Source organism: Phascolarctos cinereus, unplaced genomic scaffold (assembly GCF_003287225.1).
Source record: "Phascolarctos cinereus isolate Bilbo 61053 unplaced genomic scaffold, phaCin_HiC Scaffold_726;HRSCAF=1367, whole genome shotgun sequence".
Taxonomy (NCBI): domain Eukaryota; kingdom Metazoa; phylum Chordata; class Mammalia; order Diprotodontia; family Phascolarctidae; genus Phascolarctos; species Phascolarctos cinereus.
This window is the reverse complement of record NW_027556098.1, coordinates 8164064-8176221: the sequence shown is the minus strand read 5'-3', so window position 1 is coordinate 8176221 and position 12158 is coordinate 8164064. Positions and strand designations below refer to the sequence as shown.

At 36.5% G+C, this 12158-nt stretch overlaps 1 pseudogene; it reads right to left on the bottom strand.

Moving 5' to 3' along the window:
- Positions 1 to 11271: 11271 nt before the first annotated feature.
- On the bottom strand, positions 11272 to 11850 carry LOC110222489 (small ribosomal subunit protein uS11 pseudogene; annotated as a pseudogene).
- Between the last annotated feature and the right edge of the window lie 308 nt (positions 11851 to 12158).

Below are 12158 nucleotides of genomic sequence, written 5' to 3'. Positions count from 1 at the left end.
AATCCTGAATCCCTGTTCTAAGTTCAACCTGGTCACAGCATAAAATCTTTTCAATAGGTTGTTATAGCTTCTTAGTTAATATTTTGTTTCATATTTTGTATTGATATTCATTAAGGATTTTGTTCATGGGATTTTTTTTCCTCTGCTTTATCTCACCTTGGTTTACAAATCAGGACCAATAAAGAAAATTAAAGTTATAGTGTATCATCTAATCATTAATATTATTCGATAATCCATTCTTTTCCCCATTTTGTCAGCACTCCATTTCTCTTGTGTTTAATGCGTTTAAAAATGGAAAAACTAAGTTTTTGACCTTTAAGGTGTATTTGGATCAAGTTTTCTCTACATTGGCCTTAAATGCAATCAATTCAGAATGTCAGCAATTAATGTTTAAAAATATGTTTCCATTGCAAAAACTTTGTATAAGAAATATTAAGAATTGAAAAATGCAACTCTCTTGATTTGGAAATTACAGAATATTAACCTTCTCCAGATTCTGAAAAGCCAGAGTAAATAAGCAGAAAAGAGAATAAGTACAATTTAATTTGGAAATTGCATAATGTTACTTCTGAGAAAGACATTAATTATTATTTGAGTAGATCAGGCTTTTTTGTAAGCTGTTAACTAGGACTGAGAGAACTCAGAACCCACCCCTGCTCCCTCACCCCACTTCCTGTGCCTCAACAGGAGCATAAACCACTGCAGGCCTCCTGCCTCAAAATGTTGTGCTTTAAAGTTTTGTTCTGTTTGTCCCACAAACATATACTGGGACTAAAAGTGAGCAGTGCATGTCTTCCCTTCCGAGAGGATGGGAAAGATACAAGATACTTTCATCTCCTAGAGAATATCAGAATTATATTTAATCAAGCATGATAATTCAAGACTTTAGTTGTTAAATGTACCTGCATTAAAATGAACCATACAACTTAAGAAGTAAAAATTTAGTAAGCCATTGGTTTTGACTAACAGCTTTTTGTACTAAAAGAGAAATTCAGGTTATAGTCTGGGATGCTATTAAAACATAGAGACTTTAGAAATTGAACAGGTAAGAGAAAGTTTTTGAAAAAAAAAGAATATGAAGGAATAGGAAAAGTTTAAGGAAGTTTTGGTTTTCATTGAAATAAGCAGGGGGAGTGGAATTCAAAGCTTGCCTCCTGTGGCAACATCCCTATCTCTCACTTTCCAAGCAAGTACGAGAATGGGGACAAGAACTTGATCAGTCCCTTTGGGTGATTTGAAAGTAAATAGAGAAAAGTTTTAGGGAGCTAAGAGCTGGATTGATAGCAATTAATTCTGAATCTGTAAGTTCTGCCAGAAATGTTTTTGAGTTTTTAAATGTTGCCATTAGTAGTTATAAAATTCAGGTCTGATTTGGTAGAAATAGGTCCTGAAACTAAATCAGAATGTGGTCTAAGGGTGTTCATCATTAAGATAATTGTGGTAAATCAGAATTCAATACAAGACTGCCACTTTTAAATCTTTAAGCTGGTAAACAACATTAAAAAAAATAAAGATTTGAGGTGATACCATTTGTATAAGTAGACTTTATTCTTATTTCATTTTAAGAAGGATGTGGCCTCCTAGTAGGAGAATGATGATAAATCAAATCTACTCTTTTTGGCATTAACACAAAATGTTGGAAAAATGCACAGGCCAGGAAAACCTAAGTTATATTCCAATCTAAGGATAGCTTTGTGATCTTAAAACAGGTTGTATTACCTCAGTTTACTAATCTGTAATGTGGATAAAGATAGTGCCTCACATAAATTTGATAATTCATCATATTAGAAATATTGTTAGAAAAGTGAACTCTTTTTTTATTTTTTTGGGTTAAATAATTGTTAAAAGACCAAGGTAAATACGTTTGAAAACTATTTATTTAGAAGTATAATAGAGAATGGTGATAATTGTCTGAGAATTTGGAATAGCAAGGATCCCTGAAAATGTCTTCATCTGTGAAAAGCAGAGTCCTAAGGTTTTACCAGTCTGTGGAGCAGTCTAAAGTAGGGTAATTTAATTTTAGTTGAGAATTAGAAATTACAAAGAAAAGAAATTCAATCTATATCCCTACTCATGATGCAGCACAATCCTAAGTGTTTTTGAAGCCTTAACTTCTTAGTCAGCTAGAAATGAAATTAGATGAGTCTAGTCGTCAAGTCTACCTTTCAGGATCTTTTGTAAGAAATTCTTGTTTGTAGAGTACTTAGCATTGGGCCTTGCCCATGCTGTACATCAAGCACTATGTAAATGTTTGTTATTGTGATTAGACGTGACTATCATATTCATACCTTGTTGTTGTCCAGTGGCTCAGTGATGTCTGATTCTTCCTGAGCCCATGGACCATAGCATACCAGGCCCTGCTATCCTTCACTATCTCTCAAAGTTCATGTTCATTGTTTCCATGGCATTGTCTATCAATCTCAACCTCTTTTGTCCCCTTTTCCTTCCGTCTTCAACTTTCCCAGAATCAGGATGTTTTCCAATGAGTCCTTTCTTTTCATTATGTGGCCAAAGTATTTAAGCTTAAGTTTCAATATTTGACCTTCCTGTGAAGAGCCTGAATTAATTTCTTGAAGTATTGTCTGATTTGATCTCCCTGCCAGCTTCAAACCAAATTCCTTAGAACCTTTTGCCTGGGCCAAAATCGTAACACTTTACCAGTCCTCCCCCTAGAATATTAGAATGAGAAATTTTAACATCAATGGCTTATAATATTTAGCCCAGCATGCTTTGAACTAACCCAGTCATCACAGTTGTGAATCTAATGTGATGGAAACTTATATTATTTCCTAGTACTGTTAATGTAAAATTAAGTGCATGCTTTTATCATGAAATGTGATAACACCAACACTTAGGGAAAATGCTCTCACTTAACTGTTAGGTTATAAACTGAGATGTTGAAGAGTTGTCTAAAAGCTGCTATTTCATTAAACATATTTTATTTCATTAAGATCATAATAATGGTTTCAAAAATTTCTTTGTTGTTTTATCTGATAAAATGTTTGAGTCTTGCTCTTTGGGCATGGTTATAAGTTCATATCAGTTCTGCTGGTGATATGGTATGCTTAAATCTGGGAGCTGCCAGATTCAGAGGTAGATGAATTAGTTTGACACCTAGCTAAAATGGGAAAGTTTACAATCAGCTTATATTAAAAAAATAAGTTCCACCTAATTTTATTTAGCTATGTTAAAGCCACACCTTAACTTGGTAACAAAAGCTCCCATTTTCTGGAGGTTTAAAAGATAACCATCACCTAAACTTAAAAAGTGCCTTGTAGCATCAATGCTGGCCATACTGGCTTTAGCAAGCCTCTCATTTTGTTGTTCATTTTTCATTTTCAAAGAAGACCAATGACCTCACGATGTTGGGGTAAAATAATGGATTATAGGTGATATCTTGACTTGCGAGTGAAGTGGATTTAAGTGAGGTAGAGTTACATAAACTTGTCAGCCTCACTCTTTGTTCCAGAGTCATTGAAGTCCAATGGCAGGACAAAAATCAAGACCACTGGCAGTGGCCTGGGAGGCAGTGGATAACCTTGGCATCTTTGATGCCGGATGAAGCTCTAAGCACTCCACAGCACCTTTTTTAGCTGCCTTCATAGCCACTGGAACAAATTGTTCTCATCTACCCAGTGTGCTGGGAACGTGGGAGGGGTGATGAATGTTCACATGCTTGGGTAGACATTCCCCTAACTCACTGACAGGCTTAAGGTCTGTCAGTTGCCCTCAACATGGTTAAGCCTGCCTGGTGAGACAGTTTTACTGGGGTATGGTTGCTGCTATAGCTTCTTGGAGCCACAGGTGAGAATTGAGTGGACACCAAAGGTGGATGAGCAGCTCTGAAAACCCTCACACCAAAGGTGATTGTCCTTCTGAACACCTCATATACCCCCAAGCTTCTCATTTTAGTATCAAAGGGGAAGGGCTGGCTTCAGGTGTTTTGACCCAGCTCCTACACCCACTCCATCTGCCTGGAATGGCTCTGCTATTCCAAGACTTCCCCCATATCTTGTGAAACTCCAGAATATGGTTGCTGAGAAAATTAGATGCTCTCTTGTATTACTAACACTCTTCTTACAAAATTTATACTAGCCACATATGGGATGATTTATGATTTGTAATTATGAAACTTATGAAGTTATATCTAGGATGGTACATATTGAAGTTACATCTTAAGTTAACGTAGTCTTAACGGACTCCAATCTTAGTGACAATTAAGAGGTCAGTCTACAATACTTATTCTTAATAACATGAGAGTATTAGTAACTGAATCCAGACCTAAGCTATGATTAGTGAAATTTTTAAGGATAAATCTTATGGGATTGTAATTGCTGTTATTATGAGCTTGATTCCAGGTATGATTGTTGGAAAATGGCATTGAGCCAATGATCCACAACGCCAGCTACCCAGTGGGAGTGACATCTGTGAATTGCTACAGATAGACTTCTGCCTCAGGGAAAAGTTGGGAGAATGACTTTTGGACTGAGTTGAGGTAGGTCTCTCCTGACTCCGTTTCCCCAGTGTAATATTTCCCCTTGAATAGAAAATTTTTCCACAGGGCTATTTCTGATCCTGCCTATGACATTCTGCAATAGAATTGGCTGCCAATATGATGCTTGTCTGGAAATGACATCAAGCATTTTCACTGTACTATAATTATATCCATCTTTTTCCTTAGTGGCAAATTTCTATAATCATGGTAGGTAGTCAGTAGATGATATAAACACAGTATTAAATCTTTATCTTGGTGTAAAATGGTGTAGAGAACTGGAAATTTCAGATTTGCCCGTCAATTGGTGAATGGTTGAACAAGCTGTGATATATGATTGTGATGGAATACTACTACGCTATAAGAAATGATGAGCTCAGTGACCTTGGAAAAACATTGAAAGATTTACATGAAATAAGGAAGAACAAAACGAGCAGCACCAAAAGAACATCGTATACAGTAACACCAATATTGTTTTAAGAACAACTTCAAGTGAATAAGTTATTTTGAATATTATAAATACCCAAATTAACTATAAAGGACATATGAAGGATGATATCTGCATCCAGAGAAAGAAATGATATACTGAAGTATGTATAGAATGGTTTTACATAAATATACATATTCATGTCTACTGGTAGCCATCTCAGGGGTGGGGGTGGGGTGGGGGGAAGATGGGGAAGAAAAAAAAAGAAAGAATGCATAGTAGAGTTTCAATTTCACACACAATCATCTTTTTTATTCTACTATGTTATGGAAATGCTTGTTTCATTCCACAAATCAAAAATAAAATAAATTTTTGAAAAATCATTATCTAATAGGCTAATGCTAGAAAACACTTAAGTTACTATAAGATGCAAGTATGTAAGATCTAAGTTATTCAACCTGAAGTTATAGTCCTTTCCATGTCCTAAACAACTAAATTAAGAAGTACTTGGGTTTGTCACCTGCCCACTAATAGTTTTATATATACATATATACATACATACATATGTGTGTGTGTATACACATATATACATACATATATATATTTGTGTGTAAGGTTAGGTCCTATAGAGAACATTCTCTGAAATGCAAGCAAATTACACAAAAGTTACCTTAAATATGTACCCATGTTTAGACACTGTTTGAGTAGTGGTCTATGTGGATGTAATATCTATTCCATTTGAACATGGTTAATAACTGAATGTGTTTTACTATAGATAACTCATTTAATACAATTTGGAATCAGTTATTTAGCCTATTCACACATCCCATCCCAAGTCTTTTGTTATAATTGGAATAAAATAAGCATCTGTTAGGTAATGTAATTTGTGTGGCCATTAAACTTAAGCATAGAAGTCATCTATTTACAAAGTGTTGTTACCTAGGTGCTCATGTGTAGAATTAGATCCTTAGCAATATCTCATCCTCCTAAGGGGAGAATGGGCAACTGAAGTGAATAGTGGGAGTGAAAAAACTTTTTGAGAAAGCAACAACATCAGATAAACATATACATCAAGGGTAAATAATTCTAATAGGACTAAAAAGGTCTTGAGTATGTTCTAATAACAAGTTCTAAAAGTTGGGTTCCAAATTTTACATACGCAATTGTATTTCTTACCCTCTGCACAAACCAGGAAGTTTAAGAGAGTTAGTGAGGTTCTGATTTCAAATTGTTATTTGAATTTCCTAAACATACCACCATAACAATTTGCCAACTTATGTCACAGGGAAGTTATTGGTAACAAAAACTTAAATTCTCCAAAGTTTCAAGTAAACTATAGATTAATAAGTTAATAATATTAGGCATTATATAGTATACTATATATATTATATTAATAATAATATAGTTAATAAGATTAGAGCCATAAGGTCTGAGCTAGTTTTCATCATATGACCTAGCTGTTGGCAAAGCAAAATTAAAGTGACTGTGCTAAACTGTATTGAGATCTATTTTGCAAAGGATTCTAACAGAAACATCTGAGAATTTCTACAAGTGACCTGAGTCAGAGAAGCAGAACTGCTAGGAGAAGCTGCTCAGAAAACAGGCTCATTCCAAAACTCCTAACAGGACAGGATTCCAGAAGACCAGATGACTGCATTAGGAGATGTTCTCAGAAACCAGACAACTGCATGAGAAGTCTGAGACCTAAAATCTGAAGTGCTGATGAAATGGACAGTGGAAATCGGTTACTAAGAAAGAGACTGAATTTTTACCCTTTCCTCTCACTCCTTCCTCTTGTGTCAGTGTTTTTTATAAGGCCTGCTTACAAAAGGAGACTGTCCCCAATAGTTCCTATCATGGCATGGTCAATCTCCCTCTTCCCATCACACTATTCTCATCATCGTAAAATACTTAAGCCTCATAATTAACAATTCTTGGTGAAGTATTTAGTGCCTCCAAGACTTTTTGTATCCTGATGAGTCAATCCTGAGAGGTGGCTATGTTGGATGCTATTTTATAATTGGTACCTTAGCTAGTGATTCATTGAGGAGACTGTCTCTCCATGAATCAAATCAGGGAATGAAGAAAATTAATATCATGCTGTATCATTTAATAATTTTTTATGGTAATTCATCTTTTTCCTCATTTTGTCAGACCCCATTTCTTAGTCTAGCTTACAAGTTATGATCTGAGTAATGTGAGCATTCCTAGCCCCTGGGGCACTCACTACCCAGACAATTTAAGTGAGACCCTTGTTTCTTTTTTCAGAACCAGCTTGAGCTGGGGCCTCCCCAGGAGACAATTCTCCTGTTCTTCTGTCTCTTTGTCAAAATTAGGGGTGATTTACTCTCCAAGGAGAAGGCAAATGGGGGGTGGAAGTGGGATCCTTATTGAAATGGTTCTGATATTTTATCAAGACTACTAGAGACAATTGATGCCCATCAAACAATTAACATTCTTAAATTGCCAGATCACACACCTGAAGGCCAACCCACCTTTCCTAGATGTAGCCAATTGTGACATTGCCTAACCACCCAGAACTCCTCCTTCCCTGTCCAATAAAGGGGGGTGGTTCTCATCTCTTCAGGATCCCTGGCTTTTGCTGAGGTGGCTAGAGCAACCCATCTTATTAACAGTTTATGCATCACTGTTAATAAACCGCTATTTTGCCCTGGAGAAAATCATGCCTTAGCCTGCCTGTATTGCAATTTTACTTGCCACACCATATTTGCAACACACAAAGGAAGTTTTGGATGGTTCCTTCTTGTTCTATTTTGTATACAGCTTATGAAACATTGGAATTAATTATTCTTTGAATGCTTAACAAAATTCATTTGTAAAAACATCTGGTCCTGTAGTTTGAGTTTTTTCCCCCTTGGGAGTTCATTGATTACTTGTTCAATTTCTTTTTCTGAAATTAGGTTATTTAACCCTATTGTTCTACTAACCTGAGTATTCTTGTAAATATTCATTTCATCTAAGTTATTTGTTTTGTTGGCATATAATTGAGTAAAATAGTTTCTAAGGACTTCCTTTATTTTATCTTCAATTGTTCTAAATTCTTTTAAATCCTACTCCATCTGTTTCATTAACTTCAAAGAAGCTTCTAGTTTTATTTATCAATCCAATAGGCTTTTATTATTTTTTCAATACTGTCAATCTCATCTTTGATTTCCAAAATTTCTCATTTGGGTTTTCTTTTTTATTTGTTTATTTTTAGAGTAGTTTTTTTCCCCCACGTGTATTTGTGGGCCTAATTCACTGATCTGTTCTCTTTCTTTTTTGTTGATGAAAGTGTTTAGAGATATAAATTTCTGCAAAGGATTATTTTAGCATTTTAAAAGTTTTGACATGTTCTTGCTGTTATCATTTTTACAATGAAATTTTCAATTGTAAATCTGTTTTTCAGAAGGTTCTACAACGCTCTGTGGTTTGATGCAATCAGTACAATGTCATCTGCAACCAGGAACATCTGAAGGACCTCATCATCCATAGGGGATCCCTCTTTGACATGGACCCCAAGCTGAATCTCCCCCATCACCTTTAGGGAGCATATATCTTCCTATTTTATTCCTTGTCTGATGCTGGTTGTTGTCCATTCTCAAAGAGGACCAAAATGACATCACTACGTTAGAGTCAAGTTACAGTGCGTCTGACTGTGGCTGATCAGACCAGTACAAGTTTAGAACATTCTACCACGGGTTGGGCACAGACAGTCCAAGTGAGCATTTGGAATGGGTTCTCTAAATTTGAATACCTCACATTTCTTTTGAACTATTTCAATTCTGCTTCACTCATAGAGCACAGCACCTTTTCTGATTTGGGCACACCATGATGAGTGGTCCTGTGCCAATGTCCCCCATGTCACACAATCAATTCCAAAGTTCTTAAGAGAAACCTTGAGAGTGTCCTTGTATCACTTCTTCTGATCTCCATGTGAGCGCTTGCCCTATAAGTTCTCCATAAATTATCAGAGGAAAAGAAGGAAGGAAGCCTTTGTTAAGCACTTACTATGTGCCAAATACTTTATAAATATTATCTAATAGATCCTTATAGCAGATATAATTATCTCCATTTTACAGTTGAGGAAACGAGGCAAACAGAGGTTCAATGTCATACACCTAGTAAATGTCTGAAGCCAGATTTAACAGCAGGTCTTCTTGACTCCAGGCCCAGTGTTCTATCAACTGTGCCATCCTTTGAACAGCACTATTTCTGTTGCTATATCTCTCAAAGAACCTCGAATGATGCTGATGGATGGTTGGAAGCCTGTAAATTGGCATTTAATTCTACTGAATCCAGAGTCTCTTTGTAATCAACAAACAATAAGCTAAATAGGATTTCATTCTCTAACTCATTCAGTTAATTGTGAGATGATAAAGACGTAGTCCATTGTCAAATGTTATTTTTTTCTTTCCTTCTTTGAAAATTTTTTTAACATTTTTTCAACATTCATTTTTTATAAGATTTTGAGTTCCAAATTTTTCTCCCTCCCTCCCCAAGATGGCATAGGTTATATATATGAAATCATATTAAATATATTTCTACGTTACTCATGTTGTGAAAGAAGAAACAGAGCAAAAAAGAAAACACACACACACAGAATAAAAATAGTAAGTTCCAGTCTACATTGATACTCCATAGTTCTTTCTCTGGATGTGGATAGCATTTCCCATCATGGGTCTTTTTGGAATTGTCTTGGATCATTGTATTGCTGAGAAGAGCTAAGTCTATCATACTTGATCGTCAGACAATGTTGGTGATAATGTGAATGATTGTATGCTTCTCCTGGTTCTGCTCACTTCACTCAGCATCAGTTCATGTCAGTCTTTCCAGGTTTTTCTGAAATCCACTTGCTCATCATTTCTTATAGCACAGTAGTTGAATATTAATTATGAAAGCCTGCTTCTTCCTTACCATTACCTTCATCAATGATGCCCTTAACCAGGGGTGGGGAATCTGCAGCCTCAAGGCCACATGTGGCCCTCTAGGTCCTCAAGTGCAGGCCTTTGACTGAATCTAAACTTCACAGAACAAATGCTTTTATTAAGGGATTCTCCACCCCTGCCCTTGACTAATGTAAATACAATTCTTTTAAAGTTTTTTTTTTTTTTATAGATAGGAGAGTAAGCATATAGCTTGGTAATCAGTGATTTTTTTCTTAGTCACCTCCACAAAATCCTACCCTGACACATCATTGTGGGTGTCAAGGCAAGCCTGTGTTCTCGAAAGCTATGTTTGTGAGGCATAAGCTCTGGCAGAATCTGTCACACTGAAAAAGTTTTGAATATGGCCCAGCAATAAACAAGATCTGGTTACTGAGACCAACCAAACTCACTGTGGAAAGACACATCACCAGAAGGCTAACTGGTGATGAATTTGGGGCCATGGCAAAAATTAAAATTAAAAGTGGCTTTTGGTCCTGTGCAGCTCCCTTCTGCTGGAGAGAAAAGGGTCAGAGGACATAAAGAGTCACAATTTTTAGACCACCAATAAACTTTAATTTGACTAATAAGGTCATCCAGAAGCAAAAATGGATCTATTAAAAGTAGCTTTATAACTCAGTAAGTGAAGTGAAAGAAGATGTCATCTATAAAAACTGATATAAAATCAATGAAGATTGATTGACCCATTGAAGATAGAATGACCTCCATGGAAAATCAGAATTCAGAGGTAGCAGAAAAATTCACTAAATGAAATATAAAAACAAAATGCCCCAATAGGAGCATTTGAGATATGTGCAAAAAAAACCTACTGGAGCTAGTAGACAGATTTCAGCAAAGCAACATGAGAATTGTTGGTATTACATTAAAAAAAATGAAGAAATAAGAAGAATGAACACCATATTTCAGGAAATGATGAAAGAAAATTTCCCTTATTGAATTCAGAGGACAAACTATAGATCACAGGTTCGTACTTTTAGAGCTGGAAAGGACGTTGGAGGTCAACAAATGCAATTGTCTCATTTTACAGATGGGAAAACTAGGGTCCAGAAAGAATAAGAAATTTGCCCAAGGTAACCCAACTAGTAGAAGTCTGAGGTAGGATCTGAACCTAGGTCTTCTTAATGCTAATACCAACACTTATTTGCCTCTCAGGTCAGTAGATGCCTTCAAAGAGAACTCTAAATTTAACTGATCAAAAAAAAGTTATAATCAAACTCCAAAGGTTTGGTGACAGAAAAAAAAAAAACAACAACTTACAAATAGCTAGAAAGAAGCAAACTACATTTCAAAAAGTCCCACATCAAATCAAACAATACTTCTCACCAAAGAGAAGAATTGAAGGAGCAAGGAAACACACTGTTCACTACAAAACTGGCTGAACACATTTCTTTATGATACAAGGTAGATTTTTTTTTTACCAACGTGACACTTTTATTGACAAAAATAACCCAGCAGACAATATTCACAGACGGCGACCACAGCGACCACCCTTTCTTCCAGTACTGTCAGAGGGGATTGGAGTGACATCCTCAATCCGCCCGATCTTCATTCCAGAACATGCCAGGGCTCTCAGGGCAGACTGTGTGCCAGGGCCAAGGGTCTTAGTCCTATTTCCCCCCGTGGCCCGAAGTTTGATGTGAAGGGCAGTGATGCCTAGCTCTTTACATCTCTGGGCGCCATCCTGAGCGGTCAGCATCACAGCACAGGGAGAAGATTCGTCTCTGTCAGCCTTGACCTTCATCCCACCAGTCACTCGGCAGATGGTTTCTTTGCCAGAGACATCAGTCACATGGACAAAGGTGTCGTTGAAGGAAGCAAAGATAGGGCAGACACCAAACACGTTCTCCCCCCCCCCCCCCCAACTTGAGGTCCGAGGCTGATGACCTGCTCTTCCTTCTTTTCCTTCCCCTTGCGAGGTGCCATTTCTGCTCCCCCGCTTGGGCCGCCAACACCAGAAAGCTACAAGGCAGATTTTTAAAACACCAAAATGTCTCCATATCTTCTTCAAAAGAAGACAGTTTTGGAAATGGTTTTTGATGTACGAACCAATCTCGACACAGAAGCTTAGTAGCTTAATCAAGACTTTCAGGCAAAGAATAAATGATCACTCAAATAGTCTGCATGTTACGGAAGAATGTTTTGTACTTTTTGTTTTAGGCAATTTAGATTAAACTCATTTTAAACATTTCAATTTAGAGAGAGGTAGGTCTGATGATAGGTAGAGTTACCCAATGCCTTTGAAAATATCTAAATACAAGTCATTTTGGAGCTACAATTTATGATTCTCTCTCAT